At 41.4% G+C, this 18,682-nt stretch overlaps 1 protein-coding gene across 3 annotated transcripts in view; it reads right to left on the minus strand.

Annotated features, from left to right (window-relative positions):
* atxn1a (ataxin 1a) overlaps positions 1 to 18,682 on the minus strand; it is a 128,110-nt gene that overhangs the window by 88,348 nt on the left and 21,080 nt on the right. The window contains exon 1 of one of the 3 annotated variants that reach the window (XM_057827141.1): positions 1,772 to 2,565. The exons of the other annotated variants lie outside the window; for them this stretch is intronic. The gene's annotated coding sequence lies outside the window, so the exon portion shown is untranslated. Of the gene's footprint in view, positions 1 to 1,771; positions 2,566 to 18,682 lie in introns of those variants that run through there. 3 annotated transcript variants of the gene reach the window in all.

Raw genomic sequence — 18,682 nt, forward strand, 5'->3', positions numbered from 1 at the left:
ACAAATAAATGACTTTTACACTAGTTATCCCAAAAGCGCCACGAGGGGGCGACAATTATTTACAAACACAAGGAGGCAATATACGGACCAATGAGTGACGATTCCCAAGATTCATTTTGCTGGCTTTTGCAGTTTTTTTTTTTTTTTTTTTTTTTTTTTTTTTTTTTTAAATAAATGATGTGTTTTATTACTTTTCTTAGTGAGTATTTCTTTCTGGTAACACGGTACTATACGGTATATGATGATTCATTATTTTTCATCGATTGCTGATTTTATTTATGCACCATGAATGCAAATTGTCTTTTCTCACTTCACAAATGCCAAGCATCTTACTATGGCGATACCTGGAGGTCATTCTAGGCATAACTCTCGTGCTAAGTTGTGACCAGCCTATGTACAAAGGCTGCAGGCTTGAACATGAACTTCTAAGCTAAAATACATATTATCGCAAATCTGTGTTGATATTTATCGGCATTATTTTAATCTTTCAATATTATCGGCTACCCAATAATATTGGACACCTCTGCAAAAAAAGGGAAGAAAAAAAAGTTCTGTAAAAATTCTAACGATCGCTTCCAACCCTCTGAGCCAAATTGGATTAGACGTCCATCGTCATCAATGGCAGTGAAACATGTCGTGCTGCAACGATTAATCAATTAACTCGAAAAATTTGATTAGAAAAAAGCTTCGAATGAAATTTTGTTGCTTCGAAGATTCGTTCAATTAGAGCAGGGGTGTCCAAAGTTTTTGCAAAGGGGGCCAGATTTGGTGTGGTAAAAATGTGGGGGCTTGGCTAACGTCCTTTTCGTAGAACAAAATATTTAGGCAAATTTTAGCAAGCGATTCTGTGTCACATTTTCTTTAAATGAATGATTTCAACAATATCGCAACTCGCCTTTGTGGCGTTCTCTTTCGACTCTCGGGCTCTTGTGAAGTACTGCTGCTGTAAAATTAAACTAGCCTCAAGTTGCTTCAATTTCTAGCTAAGTATCTTCCCTGTAATCTTGTACATGTCAGCGTGTCTTGTTTGGTAATATCGCCTCACATTGAACTTTTTAAAAACACAGACTGTCTCTTTGCAAATGAGGCAGACACAGTTGTTGCGTATTTTAGTGTAGAAATAGTCCAATTTCCACCTATCCTTGAAGCATCGGCCGTCGCAGTCAACTTTCTTTCTTTTTTTTTTTTTTTTTGTTGATTGTCACCATCTTAGAATATTGGGAGTAAAGGGTCACACAGGGTAATGTTGCTTAGAGTGCTGCCGCCTTTAAGTGGGTAAATGAGGAGCAGCATTTAGTGTGTAAGCTGGTAGCCGTACTGCTGACCAATATATTTAAGTCTGTGTGCGGGCCAGACGTGATTGATTTTATGACAGAGGCTGGGAGCCGGATGAAATTTGACCACGGGCCGCATTTGGCCCCCGGGCCGGACATTGGACATGTCTGAATTAGAGTGATGTTGTGTGTTTTGAAAGCGTTTGCATTTAGTTTTAATGATTAGGATGGATATACAGTGATACCTCAGCTCACGAACATAATTGGTTCCCAGAAAGTGTGTGTAAGGCGAAAAGTTCGTCTTCCGAACATTTATTTCCCATAAGAAACCATTAAAATGAGAATAATCCGTTCCCAGGTCCCCATAAAACATAATTTTCTACTAAATAAGCCTTAAAACTACACAAAAATATACCTTATTTTATGTATAATAAATGTGCTATTGTATTATAATTAAAGAAATAAACTGTACTGTAAAATAAAGTCGTTTTATTTACCTTTGTGATGGTAGTTGATGGCTTGATGGAATGGAGTGGGAGGAGGAGGGAGGGAGGGAGTTACTGTTTGGAAGGAGAGTGTTACCGGCAAAGTGCGCAGTTAGCGTAGACTCCAGCGCTGTGTCCCACACATGCTTTTGGTTGTTAATAAAAGTGCCCACAAAAAGCCATCCGACGCCTCTGGGTGTTTGTATGCACGCCGCCACCTTTCTGGAGAGGAAATCGGGCGAACCGAAGACAAGCGACGACAACGAGCCAACGTGACTCGCCGGTCCACTTCTCACTACGGTGGGAAGCTGAAAGCACCGCCAATTACCAGTCGAGGGCGAATTGGTAACACGAGTCACCTTCCATAATGACTGTAGGTAACTCTTTTTCGGTCCCATAATAGCAAAAGTACACTCAATATGGTCCAAAATGTCTATCAAACACAAACCACGCCCGCACTCAACGAAAGGGAGCGGACGAACTGGGACGCCGTGAGCGTGCGTCAGCTTCTCGTGGCGCTGTTCGACCGCGTGGTTTGGTTCGTCCGCCGAAAACTAGTTCGTCAGCAGAGACTATATGCTCGCGAATTTAATGTTCTTGAGGCGAAAAGTTCGTGAGCTTAAGCGTTCGTGAGCTGAGGTATCACTGTACTACGCTCTAGTGGCATTAGTGAATATGACATAACTCATCTACATTTGAAAAAGTATCCGAACCTTTTGGAAATGTTCACATTTCTGCATAAAATCACCATCGAATGTGGTCTGATCTTTGTCAAAATCACACAGATGAAAAAACAGTGTCTGCTTTAACTAAAACCACCCAAACATTTATAGGTTTTCATATTTTAATGAGGATAGTACGCAAATAATGACAGAAGGAGGGAAAATAAGTAACTGAACCATCACATTTAACATTTTGTGCCCCCCACCCCCCCACCCCTTTGGCAGCAGTAACTTCAACCAGACGCTTCCTGTAGCTGTGGTTCAGTCTGGCACATTGATCAGGACTAATCTTGGCCCATTCTTCTCTACAAAACTGCTCTAGTTCAGTCACATTCACGATTCATTCTTCTGAAACTATTCTAAAGTTGATTTACTTCTGTTTTGTTGCATTGTCTTGTAGCAGCATCCATCCTCTTTTTAGCTTCAAATGTCTGACGGACTGCCTCAGGTTTTCCTGCAAAACATCCTGATGAACTTTTGAATACATTCTTCCATTAATGATTGCAAGTTGTCCAGGCCCCGAGAAAACAAAACAGCCCCAAATCATGATGCTCCCTCCACCATGTTTCACGGTGGGGATGAGTTCTTGATGTTGGTGAGCTGTTCCATTTTTCCTCCACACATGATGTTGTGTGTTACTCCCAAACAATTCAACTTTGTTTTCATCAGTCCACAAAATATTTTGCCAAAACTTCCGTGGAGTGTCCAAGTGCCTTTTTGCGAACACTAAACATGTAACAATTTTTTTTTAGACAGCAGTGGATTCCTCTGTGGAGTCCCCCCATGAGCACCATTGTTGGCCATAGTTTCACATATAGTTGATGTGTGCACAGAGATATTGGAGTGTGCCAGTGATTTCTGTAAGTCTTTAGCAGACACTCTAGGGTTGTTTTTGACCTCTTTGAGTATTCTGCGCTGAACTCTTGGTGTCATCTTTGGTGGACGGCCAGCTTTATACAAATCAACAATCCTTGATCGCAGGTCTTCAGACTGCTCTTTTGACCGAGCCGTGATGCAGATCAAACAATGATTCTCATCGAGACATTTCTTACCAGGTGTGTGTTTTATAGTGGGCAGGGCAGCATTAAAGCACTCATCAGTGATTGGGCACACACCTGACATAAAATGTTTAATAACATTTGATTTCAATTGCTCTTTAAGTCTTCTTAGGCAGAGGGTTCACTTACTTATTTTTCCCCCTTCTGTCATTGTTTGCATGCTATCCTATTTAAAATATCAAAACCTATAAATGTTGGAGTGGTTTTAGTTAAAGCACATACTGTGTTTTCATCTGTGTGATTTCGACAAAGATCAGATCACATTTGATTGTGATGTTATGCAGAAATGTGAGGAATTCCAAAAGGTTCAGATACTTTTTCATACCACTGTAACATGGCAGAGTCCAGCTGCTCCCTAATTAAACCAATATAAGGTAAGTTTTTGTTTGGGCTAATATGTTTGTTTATGCGTTCGTTATGTAGTTTAGAAGTACATTTAGCAGTTTTTGTGGGAATATGTGTTTGAACGATTTGTTTGAGAGCTTTGTTTAAAAAAAAAAAAAAATGTTTGCATTTTATAGCATTTAAACTAGCGGACTTTTCTTACGTAAGTTCGCCAATTGTTCTGTTGTTGAACCTTATCTAGTTATATTTTATATCGTTTGAGGCTAAGTTTGGGTATTTAAATTGAGTTTTAAATGCATTCATTCCTCTTGCCAAATGAAAGTGCAATTCTGCATAGTTTGAAGAAACACTCAGGAATTATACTTTGTATTTGCATTTAATCCTCTTTTGAAAGTGTAATCTTAGCAAGCCAAAATAAATATTATTGCCTGCATAAAGACTTTATTTGTTTTACATCTTTTAATTTATCCTGCAACACATTAAATGTTCATAATTACTCGATTATTCAAACTAACTGATAGATAATCGATTACCTATGTAATCGATAGCTGCAGCTCCAGTAACATGATCACCTAATGTCAGGCACACCAGTTCAAATTGATTTAATGTCCATTTCTGTCAGCAATGAGTAAATCAATCGATATTTTGATCTATTTGGATGTGTTGTTACATCTTGCCAAAAAGAAAAGGTCTTTCAGACATGGCAACCTGAGAGTTACATATGATAGAGCAGCCTAGCAAATTTCATATTGCTAAATTGAACTGGGCTGAACTTTCAATCTCCCTCCTCCCATCGGTCTCTGGTCTCCATGGCAACACGTCACAACAGAGCACGGGGGTGGAGGTAGGGGGGCGGGCGCTCCGGCTTGTGCTTCACTGGCGTACAAGAAAAAAGTCAATGAGTGCCAGTACCCTTAGTGCCAGTGCCACCGCCACCACCATTCAGAATGAAGCCAACACTCATCTATAGGAATTCTTCACAGAAAGCACTCTATACAAACAAAAGACATAGCGGCTAGACTACCCACGCATGCATGGAAAAATGTGCTGCCTTTTCATCTAAAATGTCTCTCTGGTCCTCTCTAATGGAGCTGTTGCAAAAAAAATGCAAGATCATACTAATATATGGATACCAAGCATAAAGGCTGAGCTTCGCTCAATCTGTTTGAACTGGTGGTTCATGTTTCAGTGCCATTGACAGCGCTAGACGTCCGACCCGTTTGAAGTGGGAGGGTGGGCAGCAAATAAACGAACATTTTTCAGTAATAAACTCATTGATATTCACTCAAGTGTTCCATTTTGGTTTGGGCAAGCAATCTTTGAAAATTCAGCTCTCAAATCCAGTTTGACTTACAAACATGAAATTTGGTAAGCATGTCAAAAACAAGGAAACCCACCAAAATGTCTCGAGAAGACATAGTTCAAAATATACAGGAAGTCTGCTATTTGGCCTATAAGTGTACATTTTAGGGTGATTTTGACTTTTTCTAGGGGTTGGGGCTTACTTTGAAAATTCAGCTCCTGAAGCCAGTTTGGCATAGCAACGTGAACTTTGGTAGGCATGACTATCATGAGTAGACCCACAAAAAAGTCTCAGGAGCCATAGTTAAAAAGACATACTGTTTGGCCTCAAAGTGAAAATTTTAGAATCCCTGACCTTGTCTACAGATTAAGACTTACTTTTGAAAATTCAGCCCTCAAAGCCAGTTTGGTTTAGCATCATGAAATGTGGTAGGCAGATCAATCATAAGAAGACCCACCAAAATGTCTCAAGGAGCTATAGCTAAAAAGACACAGGAAGTCCACTATTTGGCCTTAAAGTGAACATTTTAGCGCCATTTTGACCTTTTTGTAGGGGTTGGGACTTAGTTTTTAAAATCCAGCCCCTGAAGCCAGTTTGGCATGGAAACATGAACTTCGGTAGGCATGACTATCATGAGTAGACTCACCAAAAAGTCTCTGGACGACATGGCTAAAAAGACACAGGAAATCCACTATTTGGTCTGAAAGTCAAAATTTTAGGATCTCCTTGACCTCTTCTTGGGATTAAGACTTACTTGAAAACATACTTGACTTGAAAATTCAGCCCTCAAAGCCAGTTTGGTTTAGCATCATTAAATTTGGTAGGCAGATCAATCATGAGGAGCCCCAACAAAATGTCTCAAGAAGCCATAGCTAAAAAGATACAGGAAGTCCACTATTTGGCCTCACAGTGAACATTTTAGCACCATTTTGAACTTTTCTAGGGGTTGGGACTTAAATTTGGAAAATTCAGCCCCTGAAGCCAGTTTGGCGTAGCAACATGAACTTTGGGAGGCATGACTATCATGAGTAGACCCACAAATGTCTCAGGAGCCATAGTTGAAAAAAAAACACAGGAAATCCACTATTTGGTTTCAAACTGAAAATTTTAGGATTTCTTTGACCTTTTCTAGGGATTAACACTTATTTTTTGAAAATTCAGCCCTCAAAGCCAGTTTGGTTTAGCATAATTAAATTTGGTATGCATATCAATCATGAGGAGACAGAACAAAATGTCTCAGGAAACCATAGCTAAAAAGATAGAGGAAGTCCACTATTTGGCCTCAAAGTGAACATTTTAGGTCCATTTTGACCTTTTCTAAAGGATGGGACTTAGTTTTGAAAATTTAGCCCTTGAAGCCAGTTTGATGTAGCAACATGAACTTTGGTAGGCATGACTATCATGAGTAGACTCACCAAAAAGTCTCTGGACGACATGGCTAAGAAGACACAGAAATCCACTATTTGCTCTGAAAGTGACAAATTTTAGGATCTCTTTGACCTTTTCTAAGGATTAAGGCTTACTTTTGAAAATTCAGCCCTCTAAGCCAGTTTGGTTTAGCATCATGAAATTTGTTAGGCAGATCAATCATGAGGAGATTTACTCAAAAGTCTCAAGAAGCCATAAGCAAAAAGATACAGGAAGTCCACAATTTTGCCTCAAAGTGACTATTTTATAAACCTCACTGCGATTAATTTCGTCCTCCAGCTAGCAACTTTGAACCTGGTATACCATTTGGTCGACGTTAAATTCCCAGGAATTCCATTTCTCTTCTTCGCGTGTCGACAGAGTTTGATGTGTGGCCACAAAAGAGTGTTTGCCTGACACTCGCTTATGTAAACAAGGTCACAAGGTCAAAGCGGTTCGTGTGCCACGTTAACATTCCACGCCTGTCTAAGCATTGACAGGCGGGAGATAGGCTGGTAGCCCTCCAGCTCGGACGTGTCTCGCCGTGACCGCTGACCCGCTACGCTGAGACCTAAAGCGATCTGCTTGTTTGTTTGTTTGACATGTTGAGGCAAGAGAGCGGGAGTCAAACTGTTTTTATTTTAGTTTAATGATTGAAAAATTGATCCGGTGGTGATGTTATGGGAAGCTTATAGTAGTCTGATTTTAGCATGCAAGCCGGCAATGACTTGCCTTACATTTCGGCCTCTATTGCTGTTTAATTTATCCGTTTTCTATTTTCAAACATGGTGACAAGCTTTCTAAGAAGTGTTTGTCTGTCATGTGAACCCAAATGGAGGACATTGTGCATCTATTTAGGCATGGGTCCTTGAGACTTTTATGTGGGGTTACTCATGATTGAAATGCCTACCAAATTTCATGTTACCTGTCTTTGGGGGCTGAATTTCCTAAAGAAAGTCCTGAATCATATAAAATGATCCAAATGACCATATTCAATTTGAGGCCAAATATTGGACTTTATAGTGGACCTGTTTCTTTTCAGGTTTGGCTTTTTGAGGCCCTTTGGTTGGTCTAATCATGAAAAACATGCCTACCAAATTTCATGCGGTTAAGTCAAAATAGCTTTGGGGGCTGAATTTTAAAACGCCAATTTTAAACCCTGGAGAATGACTCTGGAATAGTCACTTTGATGCCACATAGTGAACTTCCTGAGTCTTTTCAGCATGGTTCCTTAAGACTTTTTGGTTGGTGTACTCACGATTGACATTCCTACCAAATTTCATTTTACCAAGTCAAACTGTCTTTGGGGGCTGAATTTTCAAAAGTAAGCTAAAACCCCTCAAGAACAGTCAAAATAACCCTGGAATAGTCGCTTTGAAGCCACATGGTGGACTTCCTGTGTCTTTTTCAGCATTGTTTCTTGAGGCTTTTTGGTTGGTTTACTTAGGATGGACATGGCTTTCAAATTTCATGTTAGAAAGTCAAACTGAATTTGGGGGCTGAATTTTCAAAAGAAAATCCTAATTCCAGGAAAATAGTCAAAATGAGCCTAGAATAGTTGCTTTGAAGCCACATAGTGGGCTTCCTGTGTATTTTTAAGCATGGTCCCTTCAGGCTTTTGGTGGATTTACTCATGATGGACATGACTACCAAATTTCATGTTACCAAGTCAAACTGGCTTTGGGGGCTGAAATTTCAAAAGCAAAGCCTGACTCCAGAAAAATCATTAAATGAGCCTAGAATAGTCACTTTGAAGCCACATGTTGGGCTTTCTGTGTCTTTTTAAGCATGGTCCGTTGAAGCTTTTGGGTGGATTTACTCACGATGGACATGCCTACCAAATTTTATGTGAACAAGTCAAACTGGCTTAGGGGGCTGAATTTTCAAAATAAAATCCTGACTCCATGAAAATGGTCTAAATGAGCCTAGGATAGTCATTTTTGAAGCCAATTAGTGGACTTCCTGTGTCATTTCAGGTATGGCTTCTTGAGGCTTTTTGGTGGATTTACTCACGATGGACATGCCTACCAAATTTTACGTGACCAAGTCAAACTGGCTTAGGGAGCTGAATTTTCGAAAGAAAATCCTGACTCCAGGTAAATGGTTAAAATAAGCCTAGAATACTTGCTTTGAAGCCACATGGTGGGCTTCCTTTGTATTTTCAAGCATGGGCCCTTGAGGCTTTTTGGTGGATTTACTCATGATGGACATGACTACCAAGTTTCATGTTACCAAGTCAAACTGGCTTTGGTGGCTGAAATTTCAAAAGAAAATCCTGACTCCAGGAAAATAGTTAAATGAGCCTAGCATAGTCACTTTGAAGCCACATGGTGGGCTTCCTGTGTCTTTTTAAGCATGGTCCCGTAAAGCTTTTTGGTGGATTTCCTCACGATGGACATGCCTACCAAATTTTATGTGAACAAGTCAAACTGGCTTAGGGGGCTGAATTTTCAAAAGAAAATCCTGACTGCAGGAAAATGGTCAAAATGAGCCTAGAATAGTCGCTTTGAAGCCACATGGTGGGATTCCTGTGTATTTTTAAGCATGGGCCCTTGAGGCCTTTTGGTTGATTTACTCACAATGGATATGTCTACCAAATTTAATGTTACCAAGTCAAACTGGCTTTGGGGGCTGAATTTTCAAAAGAAAATCCTGACTCCAGGGAAATTGTCAAAATGAGCCTAGGATAGTCATTTTTGAAGCCAATTAGTGGACTTTCTGTGTCTTTTCAGATATGGCCTCTTGAGGCTTTTTGGTGGGTTGACTCATGATAAACATGTCTACCATATTTCATGTTGCTAAATCAAACTGGCTTTGAGGGCTGAATTTTCAAAGATGATCTGTTTGAACCGACATGGAAGACTTTCTGTGACATTTAAGGCCTGGCTTTTCCACCCATCCGTTCATCGTAGTCCAAACATTCAAAATTTTATGTTATTAACTCACTGAATGCCAATGACTGTGTTAGACGTCCAATCCATTTGGACTGGAAAGGCTGCCAGGCCCTCTCAGTCCAAATGGATTGAAAATCTAGGGCCATCAAAGTCTTCCAAAACTGCCAAATCACCATTAACAGAATTGGCCAAATCAAGACAAAAACATCCCGTTGTGTGTGGCCTCAGTAGGACACGACGTTATTGCCTTAACATCATTTTGTTCCATATCTGATCACGAGGCAAGTGTGAGTATGACGAATCCGAGCAAGCGCGCTGCGCTTCCTCTGTTACTAGGGTGGTCTCAGGTCAGCCAACTCACACACGCTGGAGTGTCTGCATGATTAAAAGAGCCAAAGTGGGGCAGACGCTCACTCGGAGCTGTGTGAAATCGCTGCAGTTCCTTGTAGTCGAGTACACGCATCACCCGACGCAAAGCTCCATTAAGGCTTCCTTCACCTCGCTTTCACCTTGACTTTCCAACCTGAAAGTTTCCACCGTGAAAGAGGTCCATAAGTGTTTTATTGACGCGTTTATGCGGCGTTCACCTGCAAACACTCATGCACGCCGCATAGCGTCAATTATTAATCGGTGGTACCCAAGATGAGCGCACTTTCGCTTACTCGCTTGATTTTTTTTAAGGAGATTAAATTCTTCAAATTGCAAGGAAATATACCGCACGGGTTTAAAACTGAACACCAAGAATAAGGTACGGCCAGACCTCTAATAGATTTGTATTATAAATGAAAATCGATGCAGTAGATATTGAAAATATTTGTGGGTATTTATCTAGAAAAATAATAGCTTATTAAATGATGATGTAGCTGTGCAAATTCCGTTTTCAAACCTATTCTTGATTTTGAAATATGTACAAATAAAATATACTAAATAAAGAGAATTAAATTCAAAAATATAGCTTTTCATCAGAAAATCCTCAAATTAAAAAAAAAACATAAAAAGATTAGGAAAAAAAATTAAAGTAAATTCATAGGTAAAATTTCTTGAAAATTGTAGAATTATGTTTAAAAACCAAAAAATATAAATAAATAAATAAATTCCTACTTTTTTAATTTTTTAAATATGTTCCCAAAAAACATTTTTTTTATTCTTTTATTTTTTTAACTATTGATTTAGAATTATTCTTCTTATTTATTTATTTTCTATATTTACTTATATTTGTTTAAATTAGGATTTTCAATTTTTAGTTAGATTTTTCAATTTAATTTTCCAATTTTTTTTTTTTATCTGTCCTGCTCAGCTGCTTGACACGGAGAATGGGAATTTGAGTGTCCTATGGGTCTTCACAGTTTTAATTGTAGCACATGAGTGTATGATATGCTCCCATTGTGATTATTCAATGTTTCATTTATTAGGCGAAAGCAGCGAACAGGAAGGGGTTATGGGGGGCCAGAAAGGAAAATAGAAGAGGAGAGAGGGACAGAAGAGAAGAACAAACAACAACAAGAAATACATTAAACGCCTATACTACCTATGAATATAGTGGTGCTATCGTTAGCTAATTGTATTTCCGGTGGACACCATGTGGGGGGCCTGACGATCGAGGAGAAAGAGGAGGGCGGGAGAGTCAAAAAAATGGAGGATGGAGCGTACACAAATCAGCAATGTGAGGTTTACAACCCAGTATTATGTGAATCACTTGTACAGTAAGTGTGGATATGCTGACATCTTATTCTATGCTGCCTGATCGCTAATCCTGGCACCGACAGTTTCTCTACTTGCACCGAGTCATGCGTGAATCACATCAGACGTGTGATAGAAGTGGAAATGCTGCCCCAGTGCCACAGCCCCTCCCCAGCCAATCGAGGGGGTGAGCCAGCGCGGCCATCTCTTCTCCCACAGCTGCGGCAGGGTGGCCCCCGCCATCCCCCCTGGGCTCAGGGTGGTCTCCCAGACCATCAGCGCCCCCATTAACCAGCCTTCAGGGAAGGTATGAGGGGACACGTCACTGGCCCCCACGCTCACCCATACCACTGACCACCCACCAAGCCCACCAACCACCGCTGCAACCCTCCCAACCGACACGGCACACCGCGGGACCCCCACGGCCCGCAAGGCCCATGGCAGGACAGGAGTGGGCGACACCGTGCCGACCCACTGGCACTCAGCCGGCAACCAGCAGCGGGGTCCAAGGAGGATATCTGGGTAGAGAAGAGCGGGAAAGACCGAAGCCGGAAAGTGCTGAAAGAGTTAGGGGCTCTTGTCTTGCGCCGCCCGACCTCTCTCCTCCCCTGCAACCGGCGGCCCAGGCGAAGAGGAGGCCCAGCCCCGGGAGCCACGCCATAAAGAACAGTGTGGGACCCACCTACCGCCCTACTACTGTGTCGCTGACTGGCAGCCATTACCTAGCACCGTGATGGGATTGTGTGGGGAGGGTAGTGCAGTGTATGCATTAAAATAGGAGAGCCCGGCTGAGGCCAGTGGGACCACCGAATGAAAGTTCTTCCCGGCCGCACATCCCACTGTCCCTCGTCAAAGCCCCCTATAGAGTATAATGTATGTGGTGCGTTAAAAGACGTGCGGTAATGGCGGGGCCGGCGGCTGTCACATCAACCCGCCAGCCAACCTGTCCCACTGGTCCCAGCCGCCCCACATCCTCGATGTATGATGCATTAAAATCAAGGAGGAGGCGGCTTGGGCCCCATTCGAACTCTCCCCGAAGACCTGAATGAGCGTGTAGGTGCCGAAGTTGAAAGGTATTTACAGTGCAAAGTGAAGCATGTGTGAATTAAGAGGCAGGCAAGGCCCCACCTGCCAGAACCAAATGCCGCACGGCGAGAGACGCACCATGGCCTGAACACTCCCCGCCCCAGGATCCACCCCGCATCCCCGAACGGGCACCGCACCGGCGACCAGGGGAAAACCACCCTCCCCAGCAAGGGACAAGAAGCCCCACCCTAGATCCAACAGACCCCGAGAGCGCCTGCATATGTTTATGTACTTATGTATTCCCCCAATGCTTTTTAATATATATTTGTTTCAGGCATCATTCAGCGTTTCATATAGGAAAAATCAACTTTTGAATGTAGTGTCCCTGAGAGGGTTAAAGAAACAGCTTCCTTTTAGAGAGGCTTTTGATCTTGTAGCTGTGCATGAGGCAGCGTGGACAGCAAACACAACATGTTTGTTCAGATGTCTACCGCGGACTGTTCGGGAGAGTCTTGATTCGAGAAAAACACGCAGTGTTTGATAAGATTAAGTCAACAGTGTCTTGGCCTTTTTTCTTTCTCTCTCAGCGTCTGGAGGGAGTAACAAATGTTTGCCTGCATCGGCAGCCCGGGGTCATCCAGCCTCGTGTTTGTTTCAAATGGAAGGGAACGGAACGGGGCTTAACCTGGCACACCGGCTTACTACTTCTAACCGAGCTGCCGTTATGAAACACTTTTTCAGGATTAGAAGGAAACAACAACAATATAAAACGTTATTAGCGCTGTAAAGTTTAGACGTGCTCTCGAACAGCGAGCGGGATAAGGTGAAACTTTCTCAGGGAGTTCATTTCGGGAAGTCCGGCCTTTGAGAAACTGCTGTGTCAAACTGGATTTGGGGCTGAATATTAAAACATTTTAGACACACCTGAAAAAAATCAAACTGTCAAAGCAATTTCAAACCAAAACTTGGCCTGCAAGCAGGACTGAACGGGCCCCCAAAGTTTGGCGCAACTCGGACATCACGAAATTTATACGGCACAAAGCTCAGGGTAGTAGCATTAAGTCCCCCTTTCTTCATCTCTTGAGTAACTAACATGCTCGAAACTCTCTTTTTTGTGTGTGGAACCTTTTTTGTGTTGTGGGAATGGCTGACATAGATGTTTATGTATATCCTCAGATGAGAAATACATTAACACACCTAGGTGAAAAAAACCCTAATGAAGAGTGTCTTACAAAAAAAGGAGGTGCTACTAAGTTGTGCAGCCACACCCTTATTTAAAACCAAAATGAATCTTCTAATTTGGTCAATTCGACAAAGTTTGCCAAATTTCGCTGCCCAAGTCCCTGAAGACATCTACTTCCTTTTAATGGCGAGCATAGGGCCGTCATTGCAACAAAGACATGTGGACATGGGCCTTTAACTGTAGTATTACCAAAGGTCTTGTAACTACACTGACCAACCTGAAAGGAACTGGACATGTATAATTAAAATGAGTGACTATCTGTTGCCACTAGTTGGCGATGTAGGGTTGATGCAAATGACCCCTACAAAACCTTTCAGGGAAAAACTCTCATCGAGCATGGTAAGTTTGGCGCAGATATGTTGTACATCTGCCAAGTTAGCACTGGTCAAAATTTGTTGTGAGACAAAATGACGACGGTCATTTTCACTTTACCGTTTGGATACCTCCACTTCAACGAAACCTCAATATTTTTTATCAGGCACCTGAACACATGTCTTAAGGCTTACTTGATACAGCTTTGAGGTCAATTCATTTTTTTCGCCCTTGGAGGAGGAGCATATCTAGTAAAAAAAAAAAAAAAAAGGGTGTTTCTTGTTCCCAGCAAGTGGCACCAGGCCTAATGGAATATTTCAATGCAGTTGTGTTCAGGCTGGGATACCTCTTATACATGCCATATATGAAAAAGACTGAACCTTTGATCAGGGATCTATTAGTCATCTACTGAATTTGGCGTGTTGTCCAAAAAAAGGCCAACTTTGGCAACCCACCCAACTTTAGATCTGATATGTCTCATGAACAGTCTCACCAATTTTTTGACTTGTAGTGACTTTTCTGGCATGCGTTCTAATAGGGGTGTTGCAATATATCAAAAAAGGTAGATATCGCAATACTTTGTAGCCTAAAAGGTCTTAAAAAGGTGTCACTGCTAAAAAATCTTCCATTAGAATAGTGTCTACATTAGCTACCATTGACAGCGCTAGACATCCAATTCATTTTAACTGGATTGGACGTCTAGCGCCATCAATGGCACTGAAACCAAAGCATTCACAGCTAGTCTTTTGTGGGTCTTTACAGGTCACTTTCTGTTCATTTTAGGGAATTTACAGATTAGAGTCTGTTGCATTTGGGGACATTCTTGAGTCAGTTCCTTTTCAGTAACCCAAAATAAATAGGAAGTGACCTGTTAATGCCCTAAAATCAACAGGAAGTGACCCGTAAAATCCCCAAAAGGAAAAGGAAGTAACCGAAAATGAACAAGAAATGACCTGAAACGTCACAAAATTGCCTGGCATTGGCTGCCATTGACCGCCATAGACCTCCGATACGTTTGAAATCTCCGTTCAAAATACTAGCTTGTTTTTCCGTTTATTAGTTGTTTTGTAAATATACTACAATGATTTCCTGACCCATGTATCAATAATAGGTGTATCGCCATATCGTGAGATCATCGTTATCGTGAGCCTTGTATCGCAATTTGTATCATTAGGTACCCAGATGTTCTCACCCATACCCTCGAGAGACTTTTTGTGGGTCTACTTTTGATAAATGAGCCTCCCAAATTCCATGTTGCTGTGTCAAAAACCATTTTTGCTAAATTTCCATTGGGTGACAACTAGGTCGTTTTTACAAAAAGATTTGTACCCAGGCCGTGGATAACAAGAAGTGTATTGACACTACCTCAAAAGTTGAAATAAAAACCTGCAAATCCAGCAGCTTCTAAGCAGCCTTGCGCAAGCTTTGTGGGGATTACATCATTAGAGGTTTGCGCAGTGTAGTGGATACGAATTTCTTCTCCGCGGTCGCTCAGGGGACGGAGCGATGAGATGAGGAGGGCATCGGCTTCCTCCGCTTTCTCCCTAATCATTTCGGAGAAGCTGCCAAACATCTGCCCAAGATTAGCCAGCTTTTGTAGGCACAAATCCGCCAACGATGACTTCCGCGGGGGAGTTCGCTTCACACGGTTCACACGCGCAATGGAGCCGTTGCACAATGAGGTTAACGGTGAGGGCGCATTGACATACAAACGCTACCCGAGCTGCACGGAAAGTCATTGAGAGTAGGGATGTACCAAAAGCAAAATTCTTGGCCTAAACCGAAAACCGAATATTGGAAACACTTGGCCAAAAAACCGAAAGGCCGAAAAATACTCAAGCATATAATTCATTTTTAATTTTTGTTTTTTTGTGTGATTATTTTATTAATTCATTATTTTGAAATTAATGCCCTTTGCCTTGGCATTGGTTCTACAACCTTGAAAATTTAAGTTTGAAAGGTGCCTATTCTGAAAACCTATTCTGACTGCTACCACTGGCAGCGGTACCAACCAGAACTTCCTAAATTCCAGGTTGTCCCGCCCAATCCGGGACTCTTGGCAACCCTACGCAGCACACAGCCAACAGCAGCTAACGTTACTGTTCACATTGATTGATGCTGGGCTGCTATAGGTGTGCAAACACATCAGTAATGGTGGCCAAACACTCGATGGATATGTACACAAATCTCTACTCGATTTAGTCAATAGAGTAGACAGGCATATTTATTTGTCAAGAGGCACAGGCCAGATTGTGGTCGTTAACAAATGATTTCTTATGTCTCTGCGTCTGCTGTCAGAAATTTTGTAACCAATCCCCGAGAAATGAGAGGAAATCGTTGGGTGACGTCCCTGAGCACACACCAGCCACCCTCGCCACGTGCGTGCGAAGGCTCTCCACGAGCGAGCTAGCGTCTGCGGCCATTAGCGCCTTTTATCTTTTCAGCAGTATTTGGGTGGCGTGTGCCGTCAGTTCGCAAAAGCACTCAGCTCAGGGGGAGTCACGGCGCGGGGGAAAATTTGCCAGCAGAGCTAATGGGCATCCGTGTAGCGTTGAAGCGCGAGCCTGGAAACCAGAAGCTCTCTGCCACTGTCTTTTCAGTCCAAGACGTTCTGGGGGTGTGCATTTTCAGGCTAATGGAGGACAAGAGGCTACATGAAGGGAGCCGCTCGTCGTTAGTTCATCGACTGACTATTTTATTTGGGGTTTTTCAGTGAAATATGGGCTGATATGAGAAACACAATTTGAAATGCTGAACTTGAAATATAGGTAGTCCCTGGGTTACGGCGTACCCGACTTACATGGTTTCGACTTCACGACGCCCAAGTCTCTTCTGAAGTCTCGTCCGACCTTTTGTCTGCTTTTATTTAGCTTGCAGCATCAAAAAAACAAATAAATGAATAAATACATATGGCGGAAAACACAGACAAGACTGAAAAAGCAGTTTCTGCTCTTGCACTCCTCTTTAAAAGAAACTGCTGTATTTTAAGCCAAAACAACTGTTGTGTTTGATAGAACAATATGTCTATATGCTGCCATAGCAGATTCATGGCACATTAAGCCCCCAAACTATTTTTAATTTGTCCGTTTTATCCTGGAAACCCCCGTTTACAGATGTCGCGCAGCCGCTTTGTTTCAACCCAGCCATAAAACGAAGGTAATTAAGTATATTTATTATTCAAAATGTCAGTCATTTTTAGCTTAGAATCATAAATTGATGTCTCATATTTTGTTTAAAAAAAAATGATTTACTCACAACTTTTAAACAAATTACATCACAATGAAAAAAATGGTGTCTGTAAAAAAGTCCCGGATATCTACTTCATAACTATCGCTTAATTGTATTTTTCTGTTAATATTGCATTTTCTACGATATGTTAGATCAGGGGTCCCCAAACTACGCCCTCGGGCCGAATACGGCCCACCTCCACGTTTGGTTCGGCCCCCTGAACAAAGAAAAATTGGGGGGGGGTTCAATAGTGTTATTATTTCCTGGCTTTTTTCTGTGAAGAACCCAGAGAGGGTTATTTGGTTATTATCTATTTAAATAATAATGTTATTATTTATGTATTATTTATTATTATATTATATTATTATTTTATTTACTATTGTTCCGTGAAGAATCCAGAAAGGATTATTTGATTGTGGCTTTCTGAAAAACAATAAATCTTTACATTTAGGCACTCCTGCAATCGTCACACCTTTTCTGTTACAAACTGACCCCTCATCGGAGAAGGGAAAAGTTATGTGGCCCTCACAGGAAAAGGTTTGGGGACCCCTGTGTTAGATGATAAATAATGGATCCAAACAAAGAAAAATTGAAAAAAACATTTAAAAGGGTAAATCTATGAAACAGAAAATCTCAACCACTCCTTGATGTCTGTGATTTCTGCATCGCGACCCTTGTTATATTACCATATTTCACCCATAAAATCCCCAAAAAATCCAGCTGTGGCCATTCGCAGCTGTGTCTTGACACTCGTTGATACATGCTACATGGAGTTTTTGGATCGAGGTAAGTACGTGATAATATCTCGTTAAAGTCATGGCGTCTGTAATTCTGCTCTTGCGTGCTCTCACCTCCAGATAGGGTTTTTCTGTTTAAAAAAAATAAAAATTTAAATGCCCTCCTGTTGAAAATTTTTCTTCCCCCAGAAAATTGAGACTTTAAGCATTCCGATGATGCACATCGGACAATTTTGAAATTTGGCCAAATTGGGGGTCTCAGAGCAGGACTTCAAGTCACCTGAGTGTTTTCCGCCATATATATTTTTAATGTACAAAGTTATTATGTTGTTTGAGCAACATAACCTCATATGTTATGTAATAATATGATTAACTACAGCGGTACCTCTACATAAGAAGTTAATTCGTTCCAAGACCTTGTTTGTAAGTCGAAATGGTCGTATGTCGAGCAGGATTTTCCCATAAGAATACATCTTAATTCCGTTAATTCGTTCCACGGCCAAAAAACCTACACTAAATTTGTTAAAAATGCGAGGTTGTTTGTGTGTTACGTGTTTTGGATCCCCCTGGTGGCGAGTTGAAATTTGTTGTTTTTCTGATCAGGCATATTTTGGCCACCTAAAGAAAGCTAAGACTTAGGTTCTCATTGAAAGAAAATTAAAAGGCAACGCATTGATGAAGAGAAAGTTTTGGTCTGATTAATTCGGAAAGGGCATCATTATTGTTTTAACTGGACTATCTGCAGTGGTCCCCATTCTTCTAGTCAGACCAGCTGAGTGCTTTTTTTTTTTTACAAAATCCTTAATAAATACTGCTGTTATTTTTGCAAAAAGCAATTACAAGACCAAACAAATACATTATGTATTTTGCGTATTGTACCTGAACGCACCGCGAGGCTGACGGCAGAGTGAGAGAGTGCAGTTGACCTTCTCTTTTCACGCCCTGTTGTTGCTATCAGTTGACGACGC

This window comes from Corythoichthys intestinalis, chromosome 22 (assembly GCF_030265065.1).
Source record: "Corythoichthys intestinalis isolate RoL2023-P3 chromosome 22, ASM3026506v1, whole genome shotgun sequence".
NCBI classification, from domain to species: Eukaryota; Metazoa; Chordata; class Actinopteri; order Syngnathiformes; family Syngnathidae; genus Corythoichthys; species Corythoichthys intestinalis.